General features: G+C 34.2%; 1 long non-coding RNA gene across 3 annotated transcripts; it reads right to left on the bottom strand.

Moving 5' to 3' along the window:
- Positions 1-741: 741 nt before the first annotated feature.
- On the bottom strand, positions 742-5822 carry LOC115992873. 3 transcript variants are annotated; one of them, XR_004092708.1, is made up of 5 exons: positions 5215-5822; positions 3846-4759; positions 3176-3234; positions 2772-2826; positions 742-946 (listed from the first exon to the last, which is right to left on the bottom strand). It is a non-coding gene; the product is annotated as an uncharacterized LOC115992873 (long non-coding RNA). The 3 variants fall into 3 exon arrangements; XR_004092706.1 differs by lacking the exon at positions 5215-5822 and having other exon boundaries at positions 3846-5195; XR_004092707.1 differs by lacking the exons at positions 3176-3234; positions 5215-5822 and having other exon boundaries at positions 3846-5194.
- Between the last annotated feature and the right edge of the window lie 3101 nt (positions 5823-8923).

Raw genomic sequence — 8923 nt, forward strand, 5'->3', positions numbered from 1 at the left:
TTTCCTTAGTCATTAGTAATGGGACAATTTTTCTTCTTTACAAGTAGGAAAGGAGGATACAAATCATCATGGGGATAAACTAGGCGTTGTTTGGTATTAGTGTGTGTTTGGTAAAAATTATTTTTGCCATCTCATTTTACTATTCAGCTTATTTTTGCTACTATTTATAATCCCACTGCACTTTTTGGTACTATTCATGGGTCCTATTATACTATTTCAGTTAATTTTTACCTTTATCTATAGTACTTTCAGCAAAAAGTTTTCAATTTTAACAAAATAAGCGAATCCCAAACAGACCCTTAGTATTACACTTTTGACCTTTTCTATCGTAACAATTGTTACTTAAAGATGAGATCATCAAATAAATTGTTCCATCGCTAATATGTATAGATTCTTTCTTTTTGTTTTTGTTTTTATTTTTGTTTTATGTTTTTATATATACTAGCATTTAACCCGCACAATGTGCGGGAACATTTAACATATTTAAAATACCATCAATTTAACATAACAATACAATAAAATTCATTGAAATTCATTTGGGTAATGCAGTACATCCATCATTTGTTCTACTTGTAAGTATACTTTTTACACTCTTGACCGTATATTGGGTGAAAATATTAAAGCCTATAAACATGTTCCCATCTTTTTCTGAAGTTCCAAAAGCTTCTAACAATATTTAAGGCACTCAACATGATGTACAATAGTTAATATTTTTAATAAAGGCTTGTTAATGTCAATCACTTCAAAAAAACAAAAATGACAATTGTGTAATATAGAGTTAGGTTCAATAACAATGCCAAAAGTTCAAAATTCCCCAATAGCAGAAAATTAAGTCTAAGATCTCTTTAACCAAAAAACAATTTAGTTAGATTAGCCATATTCTAGCCATGATGCACTGAAGTGCCAGCTCTATTTCACTCGGATGAATTGAAACATCACCATTCACCTGCAAAAACTTATAGCACATATGAACCCCCACAAATGTAGTCCATCTTGAACATGCCAACTCCAAAGGTATACACAATAGGAACAAACTGGATTCTTTGGTGTGGTAAAAGGTGATTGTTGTCCTACTCGAGGAAATAGCATAATGAAGACCTATTTAAACATAACCTTTGAAAAGATAGAAACTAATACAACCTTTTGAGCCCCATGTTCCAAAAAATTCTTTCAATAGTAGAAGTGAACATATATTCATAATCCATTCAAACTATTTCTATTGATCTATAACAATCACGAAAACTAAGGAGAGCATATTCAATAATATTAAAAGGTAAAATTCCAACATATAGATACAAAGAAACAATATTTTAATTTCTATTAGTATAAACACTTTAAGAAGAAAAATTTAAATGTGGAAAAACCAAAATCAAACCTTTATGGAAAAGAAAAGAAAAAAAAAACCACCTTAAATTCTCTAAATTTGATGGTTTGAATCTAAATGACTTTGATAGAGTAACTAATTGATAAGAGAAAGCATAGCTGATAGTTCAAAGGAATTCAGATGTACTTAAAAGTAGTATAAGATCTTTTATAGCTAACACTTAGCACTAAGCAACAGAATCACTTACACCTCTGCTAGGAAAATCCAAATTGGAAGGTAGATGCCTAAGATTGATGTTCTATTCTTAAATAGATAAAAATGCATCGAACATAGTTAATGATTGCAACTTTTAATACACAAACAGCATCTAAATTAAATCTCTAAAAGCCATAAAAGAACAAAAGAACCTAAAGAAAATTGGAAAAAATAAATAAATACATATTTTTTCCCCTTCCAAGTTACACTTTGCATCTTTTGTAGTCCGAATTCTAAGAATGCATCTTACAATCCCAGCCACCAAATTTCCACCATGGAAGTTTCAAGTGTGTAATGGTCATAAGCACTATAGTGTCAATCAAATTTTTATTAATAATTAAAAGCACATATTTCTTGTAATTCAAGCAGTTTTATTTTTTTGATAAGTTGTAATTCAAATAGTTCTTTAGAAATTTTTACAAAATCTGTCCAAAGTTGAAGCACATACATGCTGGAGGAATTGCATCTAAAATCTCATTTTGAACAAATTTAAACACATCAATTAGTTAGACTTATACATTAGAGAACATGATTGGTGCTAAAATTCCTTCTTTTCACTAACTATAGACATTTCCTTCACTTCAGATAGACTATTATTTCTACATCAATTTCATAATTTTTTTTTTTTAAATAAAATTTTAGGCAGGAAGAAACTTCTTAATGTATGAATGATTCAACATAGTTCTCCAAATTCACCTGAGACACTCTACACATACCATGTCCTCCCTATTCCTAAATTTTTCTTTCTTTCTTTTTGACCCTTTCCCACATAAGTATAAAATTTAAAATGCATAGTAGAAAGAAAAACACATACACATTATTGAACAAACAGTATAAAAAATAAATAAATAAATAAATCGCAGGTGATACACAACAGCTTATTTTATAGCATGAAGAGATTATGTATCAGGCTTCAATCTGAGATTGGAGGGATCAATTTGTATTTATTAAAATCTGTAACTAGATTAACAAATTATCACCAAATTCTAGGCACGTAATTTGTTAGATGGGTTAGTAGTATTGTGAAGTTTTTGTAAATACATTTGTTTTGGAGGCTTTTGTTGCTATTCTTTCTTGAAGGTGCCGGAGCTTATGTTTTTTTTTCAATAAAAGTTTCTTACGGAATTCTTAAAAAAAATAAATAATTAATTAACTATAGCATTAAAAAACCCAAACAAAGGTTCTTTTTTACCTTGACAGGTCCACTGTTCGACTTGAGGTTAATCTTCTGCGTTAGTGCTATATTCCTGAAATCATTCACGACGTTAAAAGAAAAATAGAGAATATAAACTAAAAAGACAAAGCTTTGATACAGAAACCCAAAAACCCAAAACACAAATCTATCCCAAAAACCTAAAACCGAACCAAAACACCCAAAACTAAGTCATAAATCTTAGTTATATTCAAATCGAAGGAAAGGAAAAAATTCTGGCTTTGATATAGAAACCCAAACCAAAATACAAATCTAACCCAAAAAACTAAAACCCAACCAAAATACCCAAAACTAAGTCATGAAACCCAATTTAAGATTTTAGCATTTGGTTCATTTTCAAATATTCTAAAAAGATTAGACATACTAAAACAAAATATACTGACCATATTGGAACTCTTAACTCTTCCAATTAGAAAGTAACAATTTGTCAGTGCCACCCTCCCTTGAAATCAACATAGGTAAATAAGCATATCCATAAATAAAAGAATTTGTGTAAAAAGTATAGCAAGCTAATAAGAAAACAATTGTAACTAATCATAAAATTCAGCAAATTTAGACCACATTTGGTAACATAAAAATTCATGACAGCAATAATATGCAAGTCCATAAGACATTTATTAGTTCATAAGACGGGAATTGATTCTAAAACCACACTGCTAGTCGATCATTGTGGTTCTTTGTTGCTATGTTGTAGCATTATTCACAGATTGCTATTCTACACCTAGTCTAGTGCTAGTGTGTTAGTGATTTGGCCATTTGGTCAACTGACTGGCTAATATACTTATTGTGGGTCCAAATGCAAACACCCAATACTAAGAGAATTTTTTTGAATAAATAGCTTTCTCTTTTTGTTTTCCTAAGCTCTGTGTTTTTTCAGATTTGATAAACTCAATAACTTATAAAGAATAAAATAAAATAAAATAAAATAAAAAATCTTCATTAACACATACCTAAACAATTATACAAATAAAACCAAACAGGCAATTAAGCTAAAGCTAAACCAAATCTACTAAAAAAACCTAGATAGCAAAAAAAACAGAACTTGAAACTTACACATGAAAGCAAACAGCATAAAAGCAAGAGCTGTAGGCTTGTTGACTCCAAGTTGCTTAAGATTTTGCTGATCTCTCAATGGTGTAGACCAAGAATGAAACTGTTTTTGTGGCTTCTACATTTGCTTCTCATCAAGAAGGAATCAATAAAATAAGACTAATAGCATTCTTTTACTCTGATTTTGTGCTAAAGTTTAAATTTCAATAATTCCATTCACTCAAATTCTTTTCTTTGTCATCCAAATTTTACATGGGTCATTATCAAAGTTAGGGCCCATGGATTCCAGGATATAGATGTGTATTTGGTAGTGGGGCTGTGGGGTAGTGTTTAAGAGCCTCCCAATCAATTGCATAGCCATGAAAAAAAATATGTACATGCTATGTAATACTACCAATTGCCTCACATTTGTTTCATAATTCATTTTTTCCACCATGTTGATATCTTCTAGATTTCATCCTCGAAATTTTTAGTTCAAATTCATTGTTCATAAATGAATAAATCATTTAGATTTATCATGGTATGAGGGCGGCAAAAATTGAATCCAATCATCACTAATTAAGTCTAAAAGGGATTTCATTGAACATGTGGAATGCAATAAAAACAAATATATAGAATATCAAAATAACATATATAGAACAATGCAAATTTTCATTTGCATTCAAAGAAACCCAAAAATTCATATCAGCTCCCATTTAGTAACACCATAGACACAGCAGCAAGCAACGAAACATATATTGTAGGATTCCAAGATTATATTAGCTTACCAATAAAAGCTATTGTGGCCCATTTCATTGTTGCATAACCCCCCATCATTGAAATTTTTTAGTCTTACGGTGCAGGAGGCTGGCCTGACAGTGGCAGTGTCCTTCAGATTTCTCTCTCTCTATATGCTGGACCAAAAAAACTCGCTGACCCTGAGATTTCTCTGTCTTTAGCGGCTGTTCTAGAATGCATAATAACCTCTCTCTCTTTTTTTCTATTCTAAGCTAAGATGGGTTAGATTGTAAGAGATGCTATTGGTTGTTGATTAAAGAGAAGAGGTCTGTTCAATTTCTGAAGAGGCAAAATTGGTTTGCGCTTTTGGATTTTCTTTTTTCCTCTGTCTGTTGGTCAGGAACGGAACATGCATACAGTAACAAAGTGGGCCGAATTGAAGATGGCAGAAAATGGTAAATTACACAACAGAGAGAGAATTTGAAATAGGAAAATTAACAACGCTATTCTGAAATCTACAAACCATAACAGAAAATCCCAAAGCATCAAAGCAAATATCTAAATCTATACCTACCCAACCAAAATACCCAAAAACTAAGTCATTTCATTAAGTCATATTTCATACCCAGATATAAGAAAGGGGAAAAAAAATTACCGGTGGTAGTTTCGGCGATCTGATGATGGCAGGTAAATGGCCAGATCGACGGAGTTAATGAAACTTAAATTTCTCTTCCTCAATCTCAATTCCTGTGTGTGCCTGCAGTTTCGGTGTTCTGAGTCTGGCGAGGGAACGGATGGCGGCGGAAAAACTGACCATAACGGTGGAACTTAGATATTTCTCTCTTAACACCGTACAAACTCTGTCTCTTAGTGAACTCCCTCTCTCTATCCCAGTCTTTTTTCTTTTGATTTGTACCGAAACGATTATCCCTCTTACGAACTCTATCTCACGATTTGGGTTTGCGTATTAGAGAGTGGCAGCATGAAGAAAAACGGATGATGGTGGCACATTTAGTAAGGGAAGTAGTGGTGGTTTAGGTTTATTTTGGAAAAAATAGATTAGGCTTGATATTCAAACTTATTCTCATTCAAATATTGATGCATGAATTGATGGGGAGGATGGTATTGGTTAGTGGCATCTTACAGGTTTTTACGGTGAACCTAATACTTCTAGGAGATGGGAGTCATGGAAAAAAATCAAGCATTTACATGGAACATCCTTTTTGCCGTGGTTAGCAATTGGGGATTTTAATAAAATTACAAACATGGCTGAAAAGGAGGGGGGGAAGTACTAGAACAAGGCAGCAAATGAAATATTTTGTTGATACTATTAACTATTGTGGTCTTAAGGAAGTGCCATTTACGGGGCCATTGTTTACTTGATTGTATTTAAAAGAGAATGGGACTCCAATTAGAGAGAGGTTGGATAGAGCTTTGGCTACGGTGGGGTGGTTTCATTTATTTCCTATGGCTAAGCTTACTCATTTTTCATCATTGGCTTCAGATCACTCCCCTCTTGTTTTTCACTTGGTTGCAAAGCCAAGAAAAAAGAGGATGGGTCGGGTTTTCCATTTTGAATCAATGTGGTTAAAAGATCCAAGGTGTGGGGCTATTGTGGACGAAGCTTGGGATGATGGCTTGATTGGAGGGTCGGGTGATGTTCTTAATAGATACTTGGAGAGTTGTCATGCTAGACTTGAGATGTGGAATGGTGTAGAATTTGGTAATGTGGGGAAAATAGTGGATGAATTACAGGAAAAGCTAGAATGGTTAGAGCTGCAACCTTCAACTCTGGATATAATTAGATATTTAAGGAACACTAGAATTAAGTTGAATTGTTGGATGGATAAGGAGGATGATATGTGGAGGCAAAGATCAAGAATTAGCTAGATGCAATTTGGTGATAGAAATACCAGATTTTTTCATGAAAAAGCTTCAGCAAGATATAAAGCGAATCTCATAGAGGGTTTAATGGATGAGAATAGTAATTGGTTGGAGGCTGATGAGCATGTGGAGAGGATGATGTTGCAATACTATGAGAGGCTTTTTACTAGTAGTTATCCTTCGGAGTTTGAAGAAATTCTAGATGCAGTTCAACACAAAATCACCACCAGGATTAATCAAGCTCTTGTAAGGGAGTTTTCAGAAGTTGAAGTGAAAAATGCCCTTAAGTAAATGTTTCCTCTGAAGTCCCCTGGACCGGATGGCATGCCTCCACAGTTTTGTCAACACTTTTGGCCCAAGATTGGTGGTGTGGTTACTTCTCCAGTTTTGGCTTTTCTCAATTTAGGTATCATTCCACCAAACTTCAATCATACTCATATTATCCTTGTTCCTAAATGTAAAGAGCCAAAAACTGTGAAAGATTATAGATCCATTAGTCTTTGTAATGTGGTTTATAAAATTGCATCAAAAGCCATTACTAATAGGTTGAAAAAAGTTCTTCCTTCTATTATTAGTGATACTCATAGTGCATTTGTGCATGATAGGTTAATCATTAATAATGTTCTTGTAGTATATGAGATAATACATCATATTAGTCAAAAGAAGAGTGGAAGAGTAAGTGATTTGACTCTAAAGCTTGATATGAGTAAGGCATATGATAGAGTAGAGTGGATATGGTTAGAAAAAATCATGCATAAGCTAGGTTTTGATGATAAATGGTGTGTTTTGGTTATGAAGTGTGTCACTACTGCTACTTATTCTGTGAAGATTAATGGAAAGCCTAAAGGGCATATTATTCCAAGTAGGGGAATTAGGCAGGGTGATCCATTATCTCCTTATCTATTTTTGTTATGTGCGGAAGGTCTTTCTGCTCTAATTAAGAAAGAGGTGGAGAATGGAAGGTTGGGGGGAGTTGCAGTTTGCAGTAAGGGTCCCAAAATATCACATCTTTTCTTTGCCGATGATAGTTTGATATTTTGTAGAGCTTCCATAGAGGAATTTGAAGCCCTTCAGAGAGTGTTGAGGGTTTATGAGGGTGCTTCAGGACAGTAGTTAAATCGTGCTAAAACTTCTCTGTTTTTTAGTGCCAATACTTCTATTGAAATTCAAAAAGCCATTAAAGAGAGGTTTGGGGCCCAGGTAATTAAGCACCATGAAAAATACCTTGGTTTGCCATCATTGGTGGGTAGGAATAAGAAGAACACTTTTAACTCTATTAAGGACAAACTAAGAAAAAAACTTGCTGATTGGAAAGAGAAGCTATGGTCTAAGGCAGGGAAAGAAGTATTAATAAAAGGTGTGGCTCAAGCAATTTTGACGTATACTATGAGTGTGTTCAAATCACTCATATTACCTGACTCTCTTTGTGATGATTTGACTAGTATGATTTGGAATTTTTTGTTGGGGCAAAGAAATGAAGAGAGGAGAATAGCTTGGATGAGTTGAGAGAAATTATGTACTCCGAAGAGTTGTGGTGGGATGGGCTTTAAAAAACTTAAGGAGTTCAACATGGCCTTATTGGCGAAGCAAGGATGGAGACTTCAACAAGGTCATCACTAACTGGTGTACAGGGTTTTGAAGGCTAAATACTTTCCCACATCTGATTTCTCCCAGGCTGTTTTGGGTAATAATCTTTCTTTTACTTGGCAAAGTATTATGTCTGCTCAACCTCTTGTTAATTATGGGTTATGGTGGAGACTTGGTAATGGTGAGAGTATCTGGATTTAGGGTGATAAATGGCTACCTAAGCCTTCAACTTTTATGGTCTCATCTCCTAGGTTGTTCATGCCACAAGATATGAAGGTTGGAGAGTTGATAGATAAGGAAGAAGCTTCATGGAAGATCGGAGTTGTTGATGCCCTGTTCTTGCCGCATGAAGCAGAGGCCATAAAAGCTATCCCTATAAGTTCTAATTTGCCTGAGGACAAATAGATTTGGGCTTGGAGTTCTAATGGAGCTTTTTCTGTCAAAAACATCTACTGGGTTGTGTCACAAACGTCTTTAAATGATTCCATGGGTTCATCCTCTGATGGCAGCCAGGAACGGAGCTTTTGGAAACAGATATGGAAGTTCAATGTGCCTCATAAAATAAGGCACTTCACTTGGAGAGCTTGCCAAGACATCCAACCATTCAAAACTCACTTGGTTAAAAGGAATGTTTTGCAGGTTAATACATGTGAGGGATGCAATGTTGAAGCTGAAGATTCAATTCATTTCTTCTGGAAATGTAGCCGTGCCAAAGAAGTCTGGTCTGCATCGAAGTTGGTTTTTCCCGCCGTATTGGACCAACTGTGTTCTTTCAAGAACTTACGCTGGTGCTTAATGATGGATGCAAAAATCTCGTTGGAAAATATTGGGCTTCTGGTGACCTGTGCGTGGGTGATGTGGGGTAATAGGAACTCTGTTCATTATGGTGGAAC

This window comes from Quercus lobata, chromosome 5 (genome assembly GCF_001633185.2).
Source record: "Quercus lobata isolate SW786 chromosome 5, ValleyOak3.0 Primary Assembly, whole genome shotgun sequence".
In the NCBI taxonomy this organism is placed as follows: Eukaryota; Viridiplantae; Streptophyta; class Magnoliopsida; order Fagales; family Fagaceae; genus Quercus; species Quercus lobata.